Source organism: Cupressus sempervirens, chromosome 3 (genome assembly GCF_028749045.1).
Source record: "Cupressus sempervirens isolate cs-2001-9-10 chromosome 3, ASM2874904v1, whole genome shotgun sequence".
Lineage (NCBI taxonomy): Eukaryota > Viridiplantae > Streptophyta > Pinopsida > Cupressales > Cupressaceae > Cupressus > Cupressus sempervirens.
This window is the reverse complement of record NC_143120.1, coordinates 1,074,811,270-1,074,823,575: the sequence shown is the minus strand read 5'-3', so window position 1 is coordinate 1,074,823,575 and position 12,306 is coordinate 1,074,811,270.

Below are 12,306 nucleotides of genomic sequence, written 5' to 3'. Positions count from 1 at the left end.
TAATTATTCTTTCATTGAAAAGGCTTGCTTGGTCATATTTTTTGCTTCCCAAAAACTATGTCATTATCTCCTAGAGCATAAAGCCAAGAAAGAAAAGGATAGGTCATTACTGATCCTAACCGATTTTGATATTGAGTATGTGGATAGGAAGCAATAAAAGGACAGGTCATTACTGATCAATTGGTAGATGCACCTATAGAAAGTTCCAATCCTATCTTAGTTGACTTGCCTGATATGCACATCCTTCAAGCAGAGCCAGTCACATGGAAATTTTATTTTGATGCTTCTTACACACGTCATGGGTATGGTGCAAGTATTTTTTTCATCACGCCACTCAATGTTACCATCCCAAAATCATACAAACTACTCTTCCCTTGCACCAAAAATATGGCTAAATATGAAGCTTTGGTCTTGGGTCTCAAGCTAGCTTTGGAATGGAAACTAATAGCTTTAGAAGTTAATGGTACCTATCAGATAAAAGATGAATTTTTTTTGCCTTATAAACATATAGTTGATGCACTTAAGGCATGTTTTGTTCACATTACTTTTGAACAAATTCCTAAAGACAAGAACAGAGCAACAAATGTTATGTCCACCTTGGACTCCTTATTTCAACTCCTAGAACAACATGAGTGGTATGAGTTCCTAGTGGAAGAGGTGGTTCAACCCACATTTACTCAACCCAATTACCTTATTGTTTTCCATCTAAACACCACTAATTCCCTTTGGTATGATACCATTATAACTTACCTCCATGACAACACCCTTCCATCTGAGCTCTCATGTAACCAAAAATGAAACTTCATTCGCCAAGCCTCCCATTATGCCTTGGTGGTTGATACGCTATATAGGAAAGGTCTTGACAACACTTTATTTAGGTGTCTCAAAAAGGATGAGTCTAGAGTCACTCTATAAGAAGTCCATGTAGAGATTTGTGGGTGACACTCTAGTGGGTTCACATTAGCCAAGAAGATTCTAAGAATGAGCTACTTTTGGCCAACCACGAAAAAAGATTCTATTGATTTTGTCAAAACCTGTAAAAAATCCCAAATCCATGGCAACCTTGTTCATGCACTAGCCCAAGAGCTAAATCCTTTGGCCATGCCATGGCCTTTTTATCAGTGGGGTTTTGATTTGATTGGAGCCATCCATCTAGCCTCCTCTAGTGGGCATAAGTGGATTATCACCACCACTGAATACTTCACCAAGTGGGTCAAAGTGGTGCCACTTGCAGACTCTATGGGAAAATAGATCTCCTCTTTCATTCTCAACCATATCATTTATCAATTTTTCATACTTCATGCAACTCTCAAAGATAATGCCTTGTATTTTAAAAACCAAATAATTGATGAATAATGTGAAAAAAATTTCATTATACACCATTCTTCATCTATTTATTATCCCCAAGGCAATGGCCAAGTAGAAGCTACCAACAAAACTATCATCAACATCCTTACAAAAATAGTCAATGATACTAGAAGGGATTGACATCTACAGTTAACCCCCCCCCCCCCCTTTGGGTGTATAGGACAAGTGTTAGGACACCTATCGGTGTGACACCCTTCTCTTTGGTTTATGGTTGTGAGGCTATTTTCGCTTTAGAAGTTGAGATCCCATCCTTGAGAGTTATTCTTCAAGATGTTTTGTCAGATGAGGATTATAGAGTGGCCCATCTAGAATAGCTAGAGTTGTTAGAGGAACATCAACATATATCCCATGACCATCTCAAGGTGTATTAGAATAGATTATCAAGGCATTATAACAAAAAGGTCAAACCTCATATTTTTCAGACTAGTGACCTAGTGCTTAGAGAAAACCCCAAGAACCAAGCAACAAGAGAAAAGAAAGGGAAATGGGAGGCTAATGGATTGGTCCTTACCTTATCACAAAATCCTTTGGGAGTGGTACCTACTAACTTTCAGATTGTGATGGTACTGAATTAGCAAAACCTATCAACAACATCCATCTCAAATGGTTTTATGTCTAAAAGCTTTGAGGAAAACATCAAAAATACCAAAAAAAATAAAAATTGAAAAAAATCAAAAACACTAAAGAAAAATTAAAATTAAAATTGAAAAAAAAAAAAAAAAATTGTTACAAAAGAAGTAAGAATGCCACTTTTGAAAAGGGGCAAGAGATAGCACTTTTAGGCTTCCCTAAGCAACACAAGGCCTTCAATGTTGAAAAAGGGTTGCAGTTGAATGGTTGATTTACTATCTCTGAGACACATTTTAGTTCTTTGTGGCTTCTTATTGCAATTAATCAAGGATGGGAATAAGAGAAAGGGGTAGCATTTATAGTTGAATTATTTGGAAGTATTTGGCAAAAAGTTATTTTTTTATCTGGGGTTGAGAAGCTAGCATAATCTATTAGGCTAGCACTCAATCTAGAATTAATTTCACACATACCCCCTTGAGAAACATTTGTGGGTTATAGTTATGAGATCTTTTGGTATCAAGAGTGGATTCATAAAAACAAAAATAATCAGTCTAGCAGCAACAATAAGGTAAGGGAAACAAAGCTCATAACAAAAATAATAATAATAATAACAAGAGCAAATTAAAGCCCTTATCCTTGAGTGAATATACATAGTAGTGGAAAGAGCTAGTATGATAGCCATAATGGGGAGCACCACAAATTAAGCAACACAAAGAGTCTGATTATGTATTGAGATACCATAGACATGAATTATAGGAACACCAATGCACATCTGTGCCATCCACCTTGCCCAATGATCGCCCACACTTATCATAGCCCTCAATCAACCCATTTGGCATCATAAACTCCTTCATTTCCTCTTTAGGTACCTCACATGGTCCTACTCACCTCCATATTCCACCAAATCTTAGTCACATCCTCTGTTTCATCCCCACAATCCCAAAAATCATCCAAAAATACCAAAAAAAGTCAAATATTGTCCAAAATGACTTAAAACTACCAAAAAAATTCAAAAATTGTCCAAAAATTTCAAAAAAAGAAAAGAAAAGAACAGCTTTAAAATACCAAAAATTGTCCACAAATGTCAAAAAAATTCAAAAATAGATTAAAAATACCAAAAATTGTCCAAAAATGTCAAAGAAATTCAAAAGTAGCTTAAAACTACCAAAAAATTCAAAAATTGTTCAAAAATGTCCAAAAAAATTTCAAAAATCATCTAAAAATTCATAACTAACTCAAAGCATTCAAAATGGGGGCAATTCCTGTCAAGAACACCCCAAAATTCCTCTCAATTTCTCAATTTGGCTATACAACAAGACATTAGCTCCTGCCATGCCCCATTAATATTAAGAAGTAACATCATAATGTCCTAAAATATTTTGTCAGACTCTATAAAATCTAGCACAATGCAGATAGTGCAAGAGGTGCCGCCCTTGCTTCCCTCCTCTTTTCAAGAGCAACAATTCCCCTAGGATCATTAATCTTATTTAAGTTGCAGTGGCCACGATTAGTCTAGCCTCCTTTAACAAATATGATAATGTTATCTTGAAAGCCCAGATATCCATCAGACTCTTTTATTCTCACTCGACCAGAGGTATAGAATAAGTAGGTGTAAGCATGTGAGCTTGGCCTTCTCCTTTAGCACCTTTTCAAGGCCCATGCATCCTTTTTGGACCCCTCCAGTGCTTTTTTAGGCCCAAATCACCTTTTTTAAGCCCCTCTAGTGCCTTTTTCAAGGCCCATGTATCCTTTTTGGATCCCTCCAATGCCTTTTTAGGCCCCTCTAGCACCTTTGTCAAGGCCCAAGCATCCTTTTGGACCCCTCTAGCACCTTTCTTAAGCCCCTCAAATGCCTTTTTTGACCCAAATGCCTTTTTATAGGCCTTGTTTCATCATTTCTCGAGACCCTTGATGTGTTTTGAGCCCCCAACATCCCTTTCTTGGGTTAAAAATGTCTTTTCAAGACCCTATTTTGCATACTTGAGACCCATGTGTCCTCTTTTGGGCCCCATACGCCTTTTCATAGGCCTCAAGAATGCTCGTCTCATCACACCCCTAGAGAAACATCCTCCTGTTGGCATTATTAATATTTTTACTAGTTCTTCATATGCACACAAACATTCTTGCTAACCCGTCATGGTTATCCTCACTCTATGGATGGTATTGTTCCTATTTTTATGAAAGTTAAACTGATCTGACATTTATCCAAAAGCACAAAAACATCCAAATATTTGCCAAAATAAAATAAAAAAATTTATATATTCAAGAAAATCAAACAAACATTTATATATTCAAGAAAATTACAACAACATTTACATATTCAAGAAAATCACAAAAACATCCAAATATATTTCAAAAATAACAAAAATACACATGACAATGCATTACAATCAACATTAGTTGTCACAAAAAAAAACATCAACTTTTTATTCCCCTACAATAGCATTAACTGCATTATATCCCAACAATGTCTAGTGGATTATTTATTTGGGCCTCCTAGGGGAGGTGGCACAATAGGGTGTCTGATCAATGGTGTCTCTTCTAGCCTAGCTCTAGACTAAGAGGCTCCTAGTGTCAACCTCCGACGTGTCCATACCACTTCCATAGGAATTGGAAACCTTCCACCACGTAATTGCACATTTAACAGAGCTATAAATTCTTTATCTATAAACTACGTCTCTCATCAATCCTCATGTGGGAATGCCTGATAGTAATGTCACATCCAATAAGTGGGGTCTCGATGTACCTTGGCCATCCAGTGCATTTCCATGAATACATTTTCCACCAACTTGCTTACCCCCTATGTAGTGATCACTCATTGGGCTACATCTTGCTCCTATTGCATTTGATCAGCCATCATTCACCAACACTCCACATCCACTTTTGCTTCACCCAAAGGCTATTGCAGTTTCCTCACCTTCCCCTTACTTAACACTAACCGCTCCTACAACTTCAATGCCAAGGTGTTTTCCTTCGCAATTACTTCCCTAAATGACTCAGACTATGACTGCAATAACACTAGCTCATTCTGCAGGCCCTCCAAACCTACTTGCACCATCTTCATTGATTCTTGCAATCACTGTGAGTTTTATTATTTGGCTCGCATTCTTGCATTGCTTCCTTTTGCTTGTGCATGTTCTACATGCAACTCCATCTCTAATGATTGCACCCATGCCCACTCTGCATCTATCATTTCCTACAATCACTTTGCCTCCATTTGTGTTCCCTCCTCCCAAGCTTTCTCCATCATTCTTAGTAAAAATGCAACCTCCTACTTTGCATTCTCTTCTTGCACTCTCTATTAGCAATAGTTTTCATAATCATTCCATGTCTCGTAATGCTTGATCACTATCCCCCACCTCTAGCTGCAACTCCCCCACATTCACAATGCTCGCTCCCCCTTCTATTGAACCTCATCTTAGTGTCCTGAGACTAATCCACTATCACATTCCACTTAGTACTTCATCACCACTAACACCCCCCACATCCTTCATAGTTTCTCCCATAGATGTTTTAGGAGACTTTATTTCCCCCACTTCCTCCTCTGCTCTTGACATACTCTTCATCTTTTTACATGGACTATCCTCCACCTACATCATTGGCCCATCATCTGCTACCTCTTGTAGTGCTTGTTGTGCTACCATCCTGGATAACATCATTAAAGATGAAAAGGGCATTTCTTCCACCTCCATTCCCACCTCTTTGGGTTGTGCTAACCTTTTTCCTAGCTGGCTTGTCTCACCCAAACTTGAAAGTAACACTTGGAGTTCAGGTTGATCCACTCACTCCTAGGAAGATTTCCTAATGTGTTTTCTCTTTGCCCTTGCCTCCTCCACCTTCCCTGGTTAGCGTCACCCTCTCACTATGACTGATCTAGTGAGCCTAACATACTTTCACTGGCATGATTCCCACAACTTCTCGATGTCTCCAATAATCATGTTCTACTCTTTGCTTTACCTTGATTCATTATCACACTATTCACATCCTTATAGCCATCACTCACCTGAGCCTCATTTTGCACTAGTCTTCCTCGTATCCACTCTCTACCCCCTACTACACTAGTACCTGGTACATTTGACCTTCAGATCTGACATTTTGTTACCCAAATTTTTGCTGATGTACACCACCCATTGGATTCTGCTGCTACACCACTATTGACACATTGCATGCATTCTCATCCACCTAATACAACAAGGTTACTCCCTGGTAGACCTCAATAAAATAGACAAAACAATGCAATACTATTGCACACAATTGGAAGCATGCATGGTTCACACATAATGGTTTTCTATGCTATCATGCACTCTTAGTATCTTGATGATGTGTTCAACTAGAGGTACTGAGATAAAGTCATGATATTTTGTTGGTTTTTCACTGCTTAATTCATATGATCCTTTGGTTTTGTACATTACTGGTGTCCACTTAAGAGCCTACTCTCCAATGGAATTCCATGTGTACCTCAACCAATTTTGTGTGTTACCTTAGGTGAGGTCTTTTATCTGACATGTGACTAGTTGGCGTGCCTATTTTTATTATTCTATGGCTATAGCTTTTGGTTCTTAATGATTGTCATGTTTTCTTGTACATTGTTCCTCTTGGTTAGTACTTCTCGGTGTGACAAAGTATTCATATCACTATAGTTGAGCTAGTGGTGGTTGTACTCAGTCACTTTTATCATGTGCTCTATGATGACAATTGGTTTGCCTTTCTTTAAAAAAGTGATAGTTAGTTGCATTTAGCTAGTTTTCATTTTTCATCCTAGGTTCCTTGCAAAACAAATGGTTGGTACACAATTAGGTTACAATTCACTGACATTACTCAACAATTTCATGACTGTTTATAAACAACATGTACAACACCATCAACAAGCTTATGAGCACTCATGGACTTTGTTTCTTCACCCCATCCATGCTAGCTTTACATGTCATAAATTCCCCATCAAATTGCATCACCTCATTTGTTGCCTTGCGTGGCTTTTGAATCTCAAACAATCTCATTTAACCACCTTCCATTTTCATCTAATTCAATGCATCACCTTTTCTCATTTCACCATTTCATCCATTCATTTAGTGGCTTTTGAATCACAAATATTGACATACCAACTCAAATCCTTTGAATCTCAAACAATTTAATTTCATATTCCATTTCATTTTCATGAATCCTCTTATTGCATCAATTCTCACATGTGCACTTTCTATGATTTTATGAGTAGACAAATTCAAACATTTATATGCCTTACTTCTACAAGAATATCCTAATAATATACTTTCATCACCTTTCACATCAAATTTTCCTTTTCTAGAATCTTTTAAGATATAACATTTACTGTCAAATACCTTTAGGTAACTTACATTGGGTTTGTAGCCATACCATAATTCATAGGGAGTTTTATGTGTCCTTCTTCAACTGTACTCTTTTCAACGTATTTGATAGCAACATTCTTTTCAATCATTAGAGTCCTTGCACAATCCATGATGTATCTATTTCTTCTTTCAACTATTCCATTTTGCTTAGGAGTGCCAAGGGCTGATACTTGCCTTTTGATTCCTCTTTCAATGCAAAAATTATTGAATTCATTGGAGATGAATTCACCACCTCGGTCTAATCTTAAGCATTTCAATCTTTTTCCTATTTCTTTTTCTAGTCTTTTCAGATTACATTTGAACTTCTCAAATGCTTTTGACTTTTCTTTAAGATACATAACAATCATCATTCTAGAGTAGTAATCAACAAAAATAATAAATAATTTTTCTCCACTATAACTTTCTATTTGAATAGGTCTACACAAATCAGTATATACAATTTTCAAGACATCTTCAGATTGATAGTTCTTGCTTTTAAAACTAGTCTTTCCCATTTTTCCAATTTGACAATTTTTGCATAACCCAACATCTAGTTTCTTTAAACTAGGGATCCATCTTACTTTTCTAAATTTTCTTATCTTGACCATATTATCAAAGTTTGCATGACATAGTCTTCTATGTCACAACCAACTTTCTTCCATTTGAGCAATAAAACATGAGCAATCACCAAGATCAAGATAAAATAGATTACCTCTTGTTTGTTTTCCTAATCCAATCAGATTCCCTTTTTCTTTCAGCAATCTTGCCTTGCCATTCATGAATTCTACCTTGAATCCAATGTTGATTAGCTATACTATACTTAGTATTTTATGTTTTAGTCATTCAATCTGGTAGGCATTGTCACATACAAGTTCACTAGTTAATGATATGCGACCTTTCCCTTTTATGCAACAGGTTCATTGTTTCCAAACCTTACACTACCTCCATTATAGTGTTCAAAGTGTTCAAATTTTATTCTATCTCTAGTCATATGAAGTTAACATCCATTATCTATGATCCATCTATCATTTTTGCTAACTTGATATATAGTAGCCATCTTATCTTCTTCTTCATCAAATTCATCATTTACAGCGATGTACACTATCTCATCTTCACTGTTATTAGAATGTTTAGCCATAAAACAAGTCTTCTTACCTTTTTCATTGAAAGATTTGTGACTTTTGGATTCCTTCTTATATTTTTACTTGTGGCTCTTGTTCTCATCCTTTCTTTCTCTATTTGGGCACCTGGCAACAATATGACCAATTTCTTCACATGAAAAGTAGATTAAAGAAACTTTACCATTATACTTTCCTCTACCTCTAGAATATTTCTTTGCAAGTAAAGCTTCAACAAGTTCAAGATCACTATCAAAACTTTCCTTTGTTTCCTCTTCACTTTCTAACTGAATGTCCTTTGTTTTCTTGCCTTTTTCTTTGAATGAAACTTTAGCTTCAAATGTAGACTCGACATTTTTGAAAGCTGGAACATAATTGTCAAATTTATCTAAGTTATCTAGCTCAAAAGCTATCAATATTCCTACTAAGGCATCCAAACTTAACTTTTGATTTGGGTCACATCTCTTTTCTTGAATAGTTGATGCTTTAATTGCATAGATAGGAAGCAATGTTCTAAGAACTTTACTTACAATAGTTTCTATAGACACCTAAAAATTTTCAAATCCCCTTTTCATGACCAATTAAATAGATATTTATTATTTATTTAATTATCTTACCTTTAACTAAATTAATTTACATTAATTTAATTATATTCACCTTTGCTTGATTTAAATAAACTAAGGTTTAGTTAAATCCTAGCCTTTCCACTTGCATCCTAACTCACCCACTTTAATTAAGTAATTCATTGACTTGATTAATCCTTTTTTAATCCCACTTGGAATTAAATATTAAATTTAATCCTATTTGAGCACATGGCTCCTAACTTTAACCCTCACCTAACCTCACTTTCCTAATCTAACCCATCCTTCTAACTTAAGTCAAACCACTTATCCACTAATTAATCCTAGTTTCTCATCTAATCATATCCTTAATCATTTGCACAATCCTAATCAAAGGATTAGCAAACCCTAGTCACATGTGACATGTGACTCTTACACACTTACACAATTGTCCCCCTTCACATGTGAACCAAATGTGTCTCACACATGTGTGAGGAAGCATGATCTTCCACACCTCTTACACATGTCATTGACCCATCTCTTTCAAAGGTGTCTAACACATGTGTGAGAAACTTTGAGCCTCCAACCCTCTTACACCTATCATTGAACTATCACATCAAAGGTTGCTCACACATGTGTGAGCATCTTGCCCCCTTTGAATGGTCAAAAATCCTAATCCACATGGAGCCTACTTGGCCTCCACCTCATGGATACCTCATTGATCTTGAGAGATCCTAGCCATTCATTTTGCATTGAATCTTAGCCATCCGTTGCATCTCTTTTCTTATAAAAGGAGAGCCCTCTCCTCATTTCATACAAGCACTATCTAGCCTATTGTTATGCTGCAAGATTTGTGAGCAACTACATCCCACAACAATGAAATCATCTACACTAGATGATTTCATGAGGTTTGCATATGTGCTATTTTGAATACTTTATACTCTTTTGATTTCATGTTATGTTTATTTACATGTTTATCTTGCATACATATTTTGAGGTTTGCATAATCATATAGGAATAGATGTTAGCTGCTTAGTCTTTATTTTGTTTATTACATTTTTATGCAATACATTTTAGCATGCCCGATGGGACCCATTTCACAGGTTTGAACTAACTATCTAATGTGTCTTTGAGTGTTTTGTGAGTCTAAACTTGTAGGTTAAAGGCTTGCATTTGGGGATCAAGTTTCATGAGAAGCGTATAATCGAGCCATAAAGCCCATCATCACATTTGGAGGACATAAGGGAAGTCTTTTGACATATAAAACTCTATATTTTATTTCCTATTGCTCTACTTTCAAGTTCTAAAAGTGTATATACGTTGAATATATCCCTTTGCTAATAAGAATTTTCTTTTACAAAACAAATATATTCCTTCTTTGTTCATAGATAAATAGGTCAAAAGAAAAAATATATATATATACACTCTTTCTTTTGGTGGCTACAGGCCACCACCGCAGCACTACCCACAAGTGGCGCAACCGCTGCCGCGGCCCCTCACCCATAGCCACATCCATAGCCACAACCATTGGCCACGGCCCCTTTGCTGCTATGCTTTCTACCCCACTGCCTGTGCTTCTCTGCGCCTTCACCCATCACCTGTTCCACTACATCGTCGCAGCCACCTCCCTTCCTCTTCACTGCCCCCACTCTAACAACTCCCTACAACCCGTGGCTGAGCCACTCTCCTGCGCTCCTCTCTGCCCCCGCTCCATTGTTTTCTCTGACACTCAATGTGCCTCTTTTCCTTGCACAAAAATCTAGCCGCATCCTCTATGGCCTCCCCTATGATTGCCTCCATTCTTGCAGCTACTTGTTCTGGCGGCCACTTGTAGACTCCCTCTCCCGCACACCCGCTACCAAAACCCCCATCCATTGACACCACTCTTTGCTCAGACCTACTATAAAACCCACTCCACTTAGCTCGTGGCTTGCCTTGCAAATGCTTTGCTTATCCCACTCAAACCCTCCCCTCCACCGCCTACCACAAACTCCTTCGCTTAACCTGCGACATCCTGTGACCACCTTCACCACTAACCCAATGCCACCACTTTTCTCCCTATTCCCACGCTACATCTTCCATGGCTCTACCTCCCTCCACCAAACCCCCCACTACACGAACACCACCACCACCTCCTCTTCAACCAGTGCAACCCCCGCTCCCCTTCAACCCACGGCTCTACGACCACCATCTCCGCCGCCCTCCCTTCTTCCACAATCTCTTCCTCTGCGTGGCCTCATACTAGCCATTCAAACCCTACACCACCATTGCCATCACCAACACCCCATACCTCCATCCACAAAGCATTAAAATTAAAAAAATGCAAAGCATAACTTTAATATTATTTTCATTTTAAAAAGTGCCAAACAAACAAAAACAGTCATAGTCATTTTTTTTCTTTTTTTTTTCAACATAGCATTTATCCTTTTCTTTAATAAATCATATTTCTTTCTTTTTTTTTAATGTCAAAAAACAAAAAATAAATTTTCTTAATGTACCCTTAACTATCAAATTTTTTCTCGCAGATCGCTAATGTTAGCACTACATCATCAATCCACATGCCCTTCTAAGCCATAAGGATTAGTCTTCTATTTTTTGCTCATAACTTGAGCATACGAACTTCATTTTCAAAAAGAAAAATATTTTTGAAAAGTTGATTCTGAGCCCGTCATCATGGTGCTAGTTTCATGAGATTTTGATGTAGTTTAGATCCTTGATTCTTCTATCAAAGATCTAACTTTGTGCTAACACTTTCATTGCAGGGTTTTCGATGCACTAACTTGTGTTTTTGTAGGGATATTTTCTCACTAACCATCTTGCTTGTAGGTTTTTGCCTTAATTTTGTTTTGGAATGAACTTGTATGCTTAAACACTCATCTTTGAATGCATGGTTAAACGCTAAAACAATGACACTCAATCTTGAATGCACAATTAATTGAACACTTTTGCTTTGAAATGAATGGCAACATAATCTTGAATGTCGAAGGATCAATGAACATTGCAATATTTTTTTTTTTTTGGTGCTTAAAAAAAACCATCACTCAATCTTGAATGCATAAAATGAACAATTTTTTCTTATTGAATTTTCTTATGTGGATGATGCCCACTTTACTTATGTTAGCAAATTCTCAATTTTTATGACATTGTCAAGATGGAAAGAACATTGTATGTTATAAACATGTGTATCTTCAAAGTAGATTTCAACACCTAAAGCTTCATTGGAAAAGAACACATGTCTATTAAACCCTGAGGCCACTTACGTATTCTCTCCCCTCGTGCCTTCAGGTGATCTTGGGTGCACAAGAAATAAGTGGTCTTGTTTTTATTTTTTTAGGAGGCTTGCTTGGG